This window comes from Trichosurus vulpecula, chromosome 8 (assembly GCF_011100635.1).
Source record: "Trichosurus vulpecula isolate mTriVul1 chromosome 8, mTriVul1.pri, whole genome shotgun sequence".
Taxonomy (NCBI): domain Eukaryota; kingdom Metazoa; phylum Chordata; class Mammalia; order Diprotodontia; family Phalangeridae; genus Trichosurus; species Trichosurus vulpecula.
Window position 1 is genome coordinate 86,784,195 of NC_050580.1, and position 11,659 is coordinate 86,795,853.

Genomic DNA, 11,659 nt, shown 5'->3' on the forward strand with positions numbered 1-11,659 from the left:
GGCATCCTCTGTAAAGTTCATGGAAACTTTCCATTGTCTTCATCCCATCCTCGATGGTGATAATGTCTGGGAAAGGACATTCATTTATAAGAGCAGTTCTACACAGAGAAAATTATGGCATCCCTGCTCCCCCACCAAAGTTATCATCTTCAATAGTTCCAAGGAATAGATGAAACCTTCTAGTTAAGCCCTTACTATCAAAACAGTTAAAATTAATAATTCTGGCTCCTGAAGAAAGCAGCATGCAACCATTGTTATATCAACTTTTAAAGACAAATTCAATTGAACAAGAGAGGGAGAACCTTCAACACAAAGTCCCTTAGGGGCAGAAAGAGACAGAATTATTCAGTCCTAGATAGCTAGGTTCAGAGCCAGAGGCCCTGTCTCATACAAGTTCTAGATTCTAGAGTCTCACTAGATTCAAGTTTTTGCTTTGCTACTTTCACTGCCTATACCTTAGAAAAGTCACTTAATGTCCCTACTCAGTCTCTTTTGTAAAATAACGCAGTTGGAGTTCAACTAGATGACTTCTGAGGGACTTCAGGCCAGTCATTGTTGGTGATGCTGAGGCTGGAAGTAGGGAGGGAACAATATGGGGCTGGGCCACCAGCAAGGAACTTACCTTGGATGGAGATGCCACTTTGGATGGCGATGAGGTTATGTACCATCAGGTAAATTACTAATTAATTATTCTTATTGAGTGTTGAACTTAGTTTTTAATATGCTAGCGAAAGAGCCAAAATACTGTCTGTGCCTTCTAAATTTCAGTGCCCAGGGACAAAGCTATAGTCACATCCCCTAGATAATACTCTGGTACTTGAACACTAAATTTGCACTGATATCTTTTGCTTTCATATCACCTCCATTTTTGGATGTATATATCACACTTTCCCTACCCACTGAGCCACAGCTTAACACAGAGATTTGAAAAGAAAGAAAGAAAAAACATTTCAACAAAACTAACCAACACATCAACCGAGTCTGATAACATATGCAATATTGCACAGTCCTAGACCTCTATCTCTGCAAAGGGAAGAAAGTACATTTTCTTATCTCTTCTCTGGGGCTAGACTTAGTCATCATAATTTTATGGCATTGAGCTTTATTTTTCCTTCTTTTCATTTACATCAGGTTATTTTTCCAAATAAAATAAGAAAATGAACAGAGAGTAGAAACCCCTACGTAGCAGAGGAGGAGGGATTATAGCCCAAGGACTTCCTTAGTGCTTGGCACAGTTCTTGGGAAATACTAGGTGCTCAATAATTCCTTATTTACGGGTTAAAACAATTATTCCTCTTTGCCACATAAAGCCAGGCTCCTTAGTGTCAAGATATAAATTGCTCATTCACACTTCCAGATAAATCTTCCTTACACATGACTCTGATCTCATCAGTGCTTTGCTGAAGAGTCTTTAATGACATCCCATTGCCAACAGAAAAATTCAGACTCTTTAGTTTGTCTTTTAAGGATCTTCACAGCCTAGAATCACCTTAACTTTCTAGCCTAATCTCATATTACTTCCCTATATGTACTGTATATTCAAACTAAAATGAATATTCACAGTCTTCTACAAATACCCCATCCGGACATAGTCCCTTATAAATGCTCCCTGCTCTCTGGGGGTTTCTACTCTCTGCTCATTTTCTTTATTTTGTTTAGAAAAATGACGTGATGTAAGTGGAAAGAACAAAAAACAAAATTCAGTGCAGTGAAATTAGAATGACTGACCTTGGCTCCAGAGAAGAGATAAGAAAATGTACCTTCCTCTCTTCTTTTCAGAGGTGGAAGACTAGAAGACTAGGACTGAGTAATAAGTAAGTAAATAAGTAAATACCCACACACATATCTGACTCAGTTGATGTGTTGGCTAGTTTTATTGAAATGCCTTTTTTTCTTTCTTTTAAAATCTTAGTGGTAAGTTATAGCTCAGTGAATAGGGAAAGGGGAATGCATGCAGCCCAAAATATAGGTGATGTGAAAGCAAAAGAAATTAATGCAAATATAGTGTTCGAGTGACAGTTAACTAGGGGATGGTGACTCTACCTTTGTCCCTGGGCACTGAAATGTAAAAGGTACAAATAGTATGTTTCCTCCTTGGTGCCTCTGTTCATGCCATTTGCTATGTCTGCTATGCCTCTCCTACATTTCTGGCAATTGAAATCCTGCCCATCCTCCAAAATCCATCTGAGATACCAGTTCCTTCAAGAAGCCTTCCCTGATCCTACCTAGAGGAAAACAATCTTTCCTTCCTCAGACATTACATGGCACTTGGCTACAAGCTCTAGAGGGCAGAGATCACATAATTTTTCATTGTTGAATCTAAGTTAATCTTAGTAGGTACTTAGTAAGTAAGGACTAATGAACTGAACATAGAAAAGTGAGATATAATCTTCTGTCATTGCTATTTGTTCATGTCTTGTATTCCTCCACTGAATTATAAATCTGAGGAGGGAAGGACCTCAGTTTTCTCATTTGTAAAGGGGGATAATGATACTTGTCATCCCTATCTCATAGGGATTCTGTGGAGACATGGCTTTGCACATTCTAGAGTGCTTATAGAAACGTTTATTGTAATTACTGAATTGACTGTCCCAAAGCACTCACTTATTTTACTCTAATATTCTCCTTTGCTTTCACTCGTAGAGCCTATTTAGTTTTTTTTAAAGGTAACAAACTCAAAAGCTGTTGTGTTTCCTATCTATTAGTTCAGTATCTGAAGGGCTGTTAAACTGGATGGGGACCAGCACCAAAAACAATCCTTAAGATGTGATATGGCCAGGTAAGATACAGGTAATATTATCATGACCTCTGTCATCTCTCTGTCTTTATTTCTGTCTCTGTGTCTCCTGTCTTTGTGCTTTTGTCTCTGTCTCTCCCTCACACTCAGTGTCTTTCTGTCTTTGTCATTCTCCTCTCCACTCTTTTCCTTCTGATCGCAAAACTTAGTCACATACCGTCCTATATCTCTTCTTGTTCCCTGTTAAGCTTCTAGAAATAGTAGCCCCCCCACCACTGTTCTCACTTTCTCACCACCATCTCATTTAACAGCCTGAAGTTCAATTTCCATCCCCACCAGTCTACTGAAACTATTCTCTCCCAGGTGTCCCAGCAGCCTCATAATTGCTGACTCCAATAGATTTTTCTCCATCCTCATCATCTTGGACTTTTTTACAGCACTTCTCATGGTTGATCACCCCTCTTTTTTTGTAAGGCAAACAGGGTTAAATGACTTGCCCAGGGTTACACAGCTAGTAAGTATCATGGGACTGAGGCAGGATTTGAACTCAGGTCCTCCTGACTCCAGGGCCAGGGCTCTACCCACTGTACCACCTAGCTGCCCAGATCAACCCTCTCTAATTCAATGCTTTCTTCTCCTTTGGCTTGTACAACACTATTCTCTTCTGGTTCCCCTCCTGCCTCTACAACAACTCTTTTTCCATCCTACTGATTCATTATTCTCCACCTACCTCATGAATGTCTCTCCAAAGCTCTGTCCTACATTCCTTTTATTCCCCTCCACATTCCCCTTGGTGTTGTAATCCACCCCATAACTGCGATTATTGTCTCTGTTTCGATGACTCCCAAATCTATGCATGTGGACTTGATTTCTCTCCTAACTCTCTAGCTCAATCACTTTTTTTTTGCACACCCTCCTACCACACTCAATCATTTGTTAACCCCTGTCAATTCTACTTCCTCTCCACTCACATTGCTACCATATTAGTTCAGGACCTTATTACCTCCCTCTTAAACTATTGCAATGGCCTCTTAGCTGGTTTCCCTGACAAGCTCGTCTATCCTCTCTCCAATACAACCTTCACAGAGTTGCCAACTTCATCTTGCTAATGCACAGGTCTCAATATGTTATCCACCTGTTTAAAAATATTCAGTGGCTTCCTATTGTCTGTAAGATCAATACAAATTACTTAGGCTAACATTTAAACTTTTATACAACCTGGCTATAACTTACATTTTAACCTTTATTCCTTATCATTCATTCCATGTTTCTAATTTGTTGGATTGCTCCCTGATCTCATCCTACTCTGTCCCACATTCACGCATTCAGACAAAATCTTCCCCCATACCATACGGGGAACACATCCCTCTTCCCATCCCCACCAGCTGCAGTGCTTCCTTCACAATTCAGCTCAATGGCAACTATATTAGAGTGGCTGCTTAAGACCCCAACGGTGAAAGTTAGATTAACACTGAGCCATAGAAGGCTTGACTAACTCACCCTTACTCAGGAGGAACTCTTTAAAATTCCTATGAGAACTTTCATGCAAAAAATGCTTCACTGTACTCTGAAATTTCAGAAAGTTTTGCTGTTTTTGATGTAGCCACAAAGGCAAAACCCTGATCTGGCAAATCTGCACCTTCCCCTTTCTACTCTCAATAAGAGAAATATATGTCTCATTAGGTGAAATACAATTAAAAACATTTTGCTTCTTTGACATAGTGTTTGCCCATTATCCAAGTGCTATGAGCTAACCTCACTATCCCAAAACATCAACAGCTCCAAGAAGTTTCCTAGATTCCCCAGCACAATGTACTTCACAGAATCATAAAATCAAAGAATTTGGGAGCTTGAAAAGGCCTCAGTAGCCATCCTCTGCCATCCTCCTCCCCCTCATCAACAACAATCATTTGACATGTTTCAACAAACTCTAGGCCTCATCCTGTACGATATGAGAAATTCTGTTAAAGCCATGCCAGCTTTGGCCATACCCTGTGGGACCATTCCATCTTCAAGGCTGATCAATCAATCAAAAGGCCGAAAAACCTCAAAGCAAATATCACATGTGGGGATCGGGAATAGCACCTTGTCTCTTCGCTAGTGAAAATGCTGAGAAGTCCAAAGTGGAAGTCAAGAAGGAGAGAGAAGTGATAAAACCCTGGACAGGAGTATAAAAAGACAGAGATGGGAGATTAGATTGTGTTATCATCATCCACTGATGTTTGCTGCTTTTTGTCAACAAGTAACTATTCAGCCTCAGGAGATGAGCCCCCGAAAGGCACGTATAGGGAGGACAAAGATAGCCAGGACCTTTATTATTAAAAATCAGGTTTCAGTAGCTCTCGAAGGTGCATCCTTGCACACATCTCTAGATAAAAGTGGACCCGAGGATGAGAAGTATGTGTTTGATGTTTTTTTTCCACATTAAAAGGAAGTTCAACATTTTGCTACCTTGCCTATCTCAAAGGTGGGAGATGCTGATCATGTTGACCTGCTGGGCAGAGATTGACATAGTGTTTGCCCATTATCCAAGTGCTATGAGCTTGTGAGCTACGTGCCAGGCATTGTGCTAAGTATTAAAGATACAAAGAAAGGCGAAAACATAGTCTCTACACTCAAGGAACTCACATTAGCATGGGAGAGACAATTAAGTACTGCAAACTATATACAGTGTAAGTTGTCATGTCAACAAACATTTATTAAGTGCCTACTGTATACAGGCATTGCACTAAGCACTAGAGGCAAAAAAATAGTACTTAATTTTAAGGAGTTCATGGTTTAATAGGGGGAGACAACATGCAAGCAACGAGGTTCAAACAAGATATATACAGGATAAGCCAGGGGTGGTCTTAGAGGAAAGGCAATAAGATTAAAAAAGTTTGGGAAAAGTTTCTTGTAGAAGATAAAGGACTTTAGCTGAGATTTGAAGAAAGCCAGGAAACAGAGGAGAGGGAGAGAGTTTCAAACTAGAAGGACAGCCAAAGAAAATGCCCAGAGTTGGGGAGATCAAATGTCTTACTGGATTACAGAGTACTTGGGGAGGGGGAGAAGTAATAGTATGTAAGAAGATCAGAATGGAAGAAAGAAAGCACATTACAAATAGTTTAAAAAGGCAAACTGAGGATTTTGCATTTGATTTTGAAGACAATAGGGAGCCACCAGCTTTTGATTGACTTGGGGGATGTCATGGTCTTAATCTCAGAAGAAAATTTCACAGTATGTATTGGCTAGTGGGGGAGGAGAGGGAAGAGGACTGAGAAAGATTTCTTGCAAATGTCAGCTAAGGAATCCAGAGAAGCCAGGAAGCAGGAAAAAGGAGGAAGAGCATCTCAGTGAGATGTATAGAGGGAGAAGAGCAAAGGGCCAGTGACGTGGGGGCCATCTACATTTGGTGGACATCACCTGAATGAAAATCCAGCAAGGGAAATTAAGAAAGTAGACTCATATAGGAAGAAATAATTCCAAGAGAAAGCATTAGTATCACTAAAACCAAGACTGGAGAGTATCCAGGAGAAGAGGGTGATAAACAGTGCCAAAGGCTGCACATGGACCAAGAAGGATGACGTTTGAGAAAAGCCCATTAGATTTGTCAAATTAGGGGTCACTGGTAACTTTGGACAGAAGTGTTTTGTTGAAAGATGAAGTTGGAAGCCAGATTATCAGGGATTTAGAATAGAGTGAGGGGAGAGGAAGCAGCGACAATAATTATAGATGACTTTCTCATTAAGTTTAGCCTTGAAAGGGAGGAGAGATAAAGAACAAAACAAGCTGGAGTGGTCATATTCAGTAAGGGTTTTTTAAGGATAAGGTTCAACCCATCCACCAAAGGAATCTTTACTGTACTGGTCTCTTTTAGCTCACTGTCTCTAGACATCTCCTTTGTCCTGATCATATTCTTCTATGCCTCATTCTCATTTGTGTTAATATTATATCTCTTTCATTAGAAATAAGTTCCTTGAAGGTAGAAGCTATGTTGTTTTACATATTTATATCATAGGCACCAAGTATAGTATCTTCTCACTTAAATGCTTGTTAAATTTAACTGCGAACAAATGTGAATAAGATATTAGCCCATGTCTTTAGAGAACTTATGGTCAAATAGGAGGGAATAAGATATGTATACAAATCAATGTATCAAGCAAAAGAATATTTGCTAAAAACCTACTATATGCCAATTATCATGATAAATACTGGTAATATAAAGATGAAAAACAGTCCCTACCTTCAAGGAAATGTGATATAATAAATAACTCACCATACAAAGTAGAGTGTGTTAAGAAAGTTGTAACAAAAATGCTACGTGTTTAGAGGATTCTGAGATCACTTCTGGTTTAGAAGGGGTAATGGGAGTTGGGGGTCTAAGAAGATCAAATTGAAGAAGAGGCATTTGAGCAGAGTTTTTATGATTAAGTAAGATTTCTATAAGCACAGGTTCTTTGGTTTTGGGGAGAGGGAGAGGTTTTCCAAACAGAAAGAATTAGTTTAAGGAATGTTAAATCATTCAGTTTGGCTGAAGACTAAGTTATAGATAAGAGACAGGTGTGAAGATTAAGGTTATAGCCATATTGTGAAGGACCTTGAATGCCAGGCATTCAAGTAGGCACACTGAGGTCTACTCAGTAGGCAAAGATAACACTGGTAGAATGGGGAGCTGTGGAAGATACTTCTTTTTAAAATTTTTTTTTTATTCTGAACTTACAAATGCAGAGCATTTTTACATACACAGAAGAATACAAAAAAGAGGGTTGTGTATAAACCTATGCATGTTCGTTTTATATCACTTGCTTTCAAAAAAAGTACATGGTTTTCACCCGTTAGTTTCAAAACTGACCTGTTTGTGCTTCCTTTTTTTCCCTTATTTTCTTTGTTTTTGTTTTAATTAATTTAATTTTAGTTTTCAACATTCACTTCCATAAGCTTTTGAGTTTTAAATTTTCTCCTTTTGAAGATATTTCTAAAGCACAATGATGCAGTCTAGCTTGTGCATTACAAAGATTAACTTGCCAGCAGTGATCAGGATGTATTGTAGGGGAGAGAGACCAGAAAAATGATAACCAGTTAGGAGGTTTTTGCTGCAGCCTATGGAAGAAGTCATGAGGGCATGAACTAGGGTAATAGTGTTGGGAAAGAACGGCTGGGATGAGAGTTGTGCCAGCATATAGCTCACCACGCCAACCATGCAGTTCTGAGTCATTGCCTCCTTCCGCATTCCAAACTGAGTTACAAAACCAGTCTGTAATCATTTGGATGGGTTTGGTTGCATTTGAAGTGCATTTTTAGGATGTGGGTAAGAAGTGGGTTAAGACGTAGCTCTAAACTAGATCACAGCACTTCTGCTGTGCTCTGCAGTGGGGTCATCTCTTTGGATAAGACCTGAGCTCCTTGTCTTTTCACACAGTGGCACATATAGTGGAAGGAACATTGATTTGAGTCTGAAGGCCTGCACTCATCTCTAAACTTTGCCATTTACCATCTATGTGACCCTGAGCAGGCCACTGAACCGCTCTGAGGTCCAGTTTTTCTCTATATAAAATGAAGGGAGGATTTGAACTAGATGATGTCTAAAGTTCCCTTTCAGCTCTTAATCAATGATCCTATGATGTGTATTCCATGGGGGCATAGCTAGAAAATATAGACTTACGAAGCCTTAGAATCAAAATCTGATCCAACCTCTTTGTTTCACATATTTAAAAAAAACAACCTTGAGAAGAGAAATAATTTGACCAAGGTCATATAATCAATAGCAGAATCAAGACCAAGACCAATAGGAGCTGATAGTAGTTGACTTTCACAAGACTAGAACCCAGGTCTTGAAGCTCCAAGATCAGTGCTTTTCCCCCTTTACTAATGTGCACCTATCTCATTTGCTTAGGTGCTTGATAATGCTCTTTGAATCTGTAGAATTGTAGTATTTAGAGCTTGGAGGGACCTTTGTTTTCAGTTGTGTCTCACTCTTTGTGACCCTATTTGAGGTTTTCTAAGCAGAGATACTGGAGTGGTTTGGCATTTCCTTCTCCAGCTCATGGGGGAATGGAGACAAACAGGTTTAAGTGACTTGCCCAGGGTCACACAGCTAGTAAGTGTCTGAGGCCAGATTTGAACTCAAGAAGAGGAGTCTTCCTGACTCCAGGCCCAGCAATCTATCTACTGTGTCACCTAGCTGCCCTTAAAAAAATCACTTAATACAACTTCCTCCTTTACAGAAAAGGAAACTGAAGCCCAAAGAGGTAATGTGACTTGCCTAAATATTACATATACCAAATAGCACATTGACATGGTTCAGCACCATGTATCCATTGGTCCATACCTCTACCCACACGATCTCATTTGAATCTCACAATAACCTTGTGAAGGCAGTTAGACTGAATCAGTATCCCTCACCTGTCTTTCACTACCTTCTATCTCTGAAGCTGGTGTATCTGGGATGAGGGAGGATGGATTCAGTCTCATCTTGACCTAGTCAATCTTCAGAATATATTATTTCTCAAACATCTCTTTTTGGGAGAAATTTAAATTTCCTGAAAGAATATTTTCTTCCTCTTCAGCAAAATGAATGTCATCTTAGCACCCAACCTGTTTTCTCTGTTTTATGAAAGTGGGGTAAATCATAGTTTTGTTTTTTAATTATTAACCTTGTTCTCCTCTACTCTCCTTAAATTATCATTGCAGTGGGTGCATGAGTATTCTGGAAGTATTTCTCCATTTATTTCCTAGGTCAATATGAGTTCATTTGTTATCTTTTCCATTCGTACGTGTAGGTTCTTTTAAAATATCTGAGTCTTTCATAAATCTCTATTTTTAAGTCGTTACCTCCACATTCACAACTGCTACTATGAACACCTTGTGTATTTACCTCTAACTGTTCTAGTGAGTCTCTGGGCTCTCATTAAGCCATCCTCAGATTCTATTCAGGTAGCTTAGTGGCACAGTGGCTAGAGAACCAGGCCTGAGGTCAGGAAGACTCATTTTCATGAGTTCAAATCTGGCCTCAGACATTTACTAGCTTATGACCCTGGGCAAATCGCTTAATCCTGCTTGTCTCAGTTTCCTCATCTGTAAAATGAGATGGAGAAGGAAATGACAAACCACTGGGGTCACATAGAGTCAGATATGACTAAAATGACTGAATACCAACAACAAATACTGTTCTATTTCTATCTCTGCATTCTTCTTTCCCAGATTTCATTCATTTTCTCTAGTAGCTCCTAGCTTTTTCCAGGGCTGCATTGAAGAAATCCATTAGGCCCACATGAGGCACCTAGGTTCTGGATTTGGACTCCTGTCTAAATGTCTAATAGCTCCCTTCTGCTTGCTTTTGTTTTGAGGGGCTTCTAATTGCACAAAAGGTTCGTGCTCCAAGGCCCATTTGGTCAATCAGCCCTGAAATTTTCCCTGACCTCAAATGAAAACAGATAAAATGATCATTCTGATGCATCCTGACTCCAGGCCCAGCAATCTATCTACTGTGCCACCTAGCCTTCCTTAAAAAAATCACTTAATACAACTTCCTCCTTTACAGAAAAGGAAACTGAAACCCAAAGAAGTAACTTGACTTGCCTAAATTGACATGGTTGCAGAACCCAGTGCAGAATAAGGTATCAAAGTTGAAGAGGACTTCAGAAGGTATCTAATCCATCCCATGACTGTTACAACATCCCCAATAAATAGTCATCTAGTCTCTGTTTGGCCCCAAAGCAAGATGAGCATTCTTTTCTTTGTTATATTCTTTTCCTAATTCTGTGAACTATGGAACCACAAGGACTCAGTCACTACTGATACTGATCATCATCTTTCTCTGAGCTCAACATATTCCCTTTTCCCTCTTGTCATATATTATAATTCAATAAAGCAAAAAATGTACCACACTTCTAATTTTATCTACAGCAATTCTTCAAGTAATAGGCAGCACTTGTTCTGTTGAAGAAAGGTTTCTTTTTTTACTGGGAAGTGGCACTCTTTTCATTGTAAACTTTCCATGGAATAGGTGTCTAGAGTAAATATTTATTAAGAGTCAAATACAGCTTAAGCTGCTTGTGTATTGGCTCTCTACGTTTGTTAGGTAAGGGCCAAATGTCATTCAAAGCCCACATTAAGAATAATCAATTTTTTTGTTCATTTTCTAAATGAATCTCTCCCCTCTGGGTTGTTAAGTTCCTGCATATATTAATGAGTAGAAAGTATTTTCGAGGAAAAAAATGAAATTTTGTGAGTTGTCTGAAAAAGCATTTAGTGCTAATGTCATATATATATATATTTATGTGTGAGTGTGTGTGTGTGTGTGTGTGTGTAAAGTTAGAATAATACGGAGAAGATTAGCATGTCTCCTGTGCAAAAGTGACTTGTAAATTTGTGAAACATTTTGTATTTTTGGTTGGATAAATGGGACGGTTCTATTGGGAGGAGAGAAGGAATCATTAGGAAGTGTTACTTTCAAATATTTAATTGATCTGTGATTTCATTGATTCGGGGGTTCCCTCAAATTATGCAAATCTCAAGTCGTCCTTGCTTGTCCAACCTATATGACTCTTGTTCATGTCCTTCCAATAGACTGCCACCTGGGGGCCTAATCAATATGCTAGAGGCCTTCCTCCATTTCTTCTGAGATCATGAGGCTACCAGTGAAACACTTAAGCTGAATACTTGTCAACTCTCATTCTTGCCATGAGAACAGCCCACCGTCTCGTCCTATAATACAATTTCTCTTTTACTTCCACTCTTCTTCAGAGTTCATCATTGGTTATATGTGGCAACCTGGTTACCCCTATCATGTGCTTCTCCATTGCTTGATGTGTGATATTCATGTTTAGTTCCTCGGAGGCCATTGTATTTCATGTTTCACTACCATATATAGATGGTAGTGAATATATCATTTTTCAATATTTTCAATTATCAATAATTTCAATATTTTTCAATATTTCAGTG

At 39.1% G+C, this 11,659-nt stretch overlaps 1 non-coding gene across 1 annotated transcript; it reads left to right on the forward strand.

The window, feature by feature from the left end:
- The first annotated feature begins 11,002 nt into the window (after positions 1–11,002).
- LOC118830368 lies at positions 11,003–11,106 on the forward strand. Its single transcript, XR_005009016.1, has one exon. It is a non-coding gene; the product is annotated as a U6 spliceosomal RNA (small nuclear RNA).
- Positions 11,107–11,659: the final 553 nt, after the last annotated feature.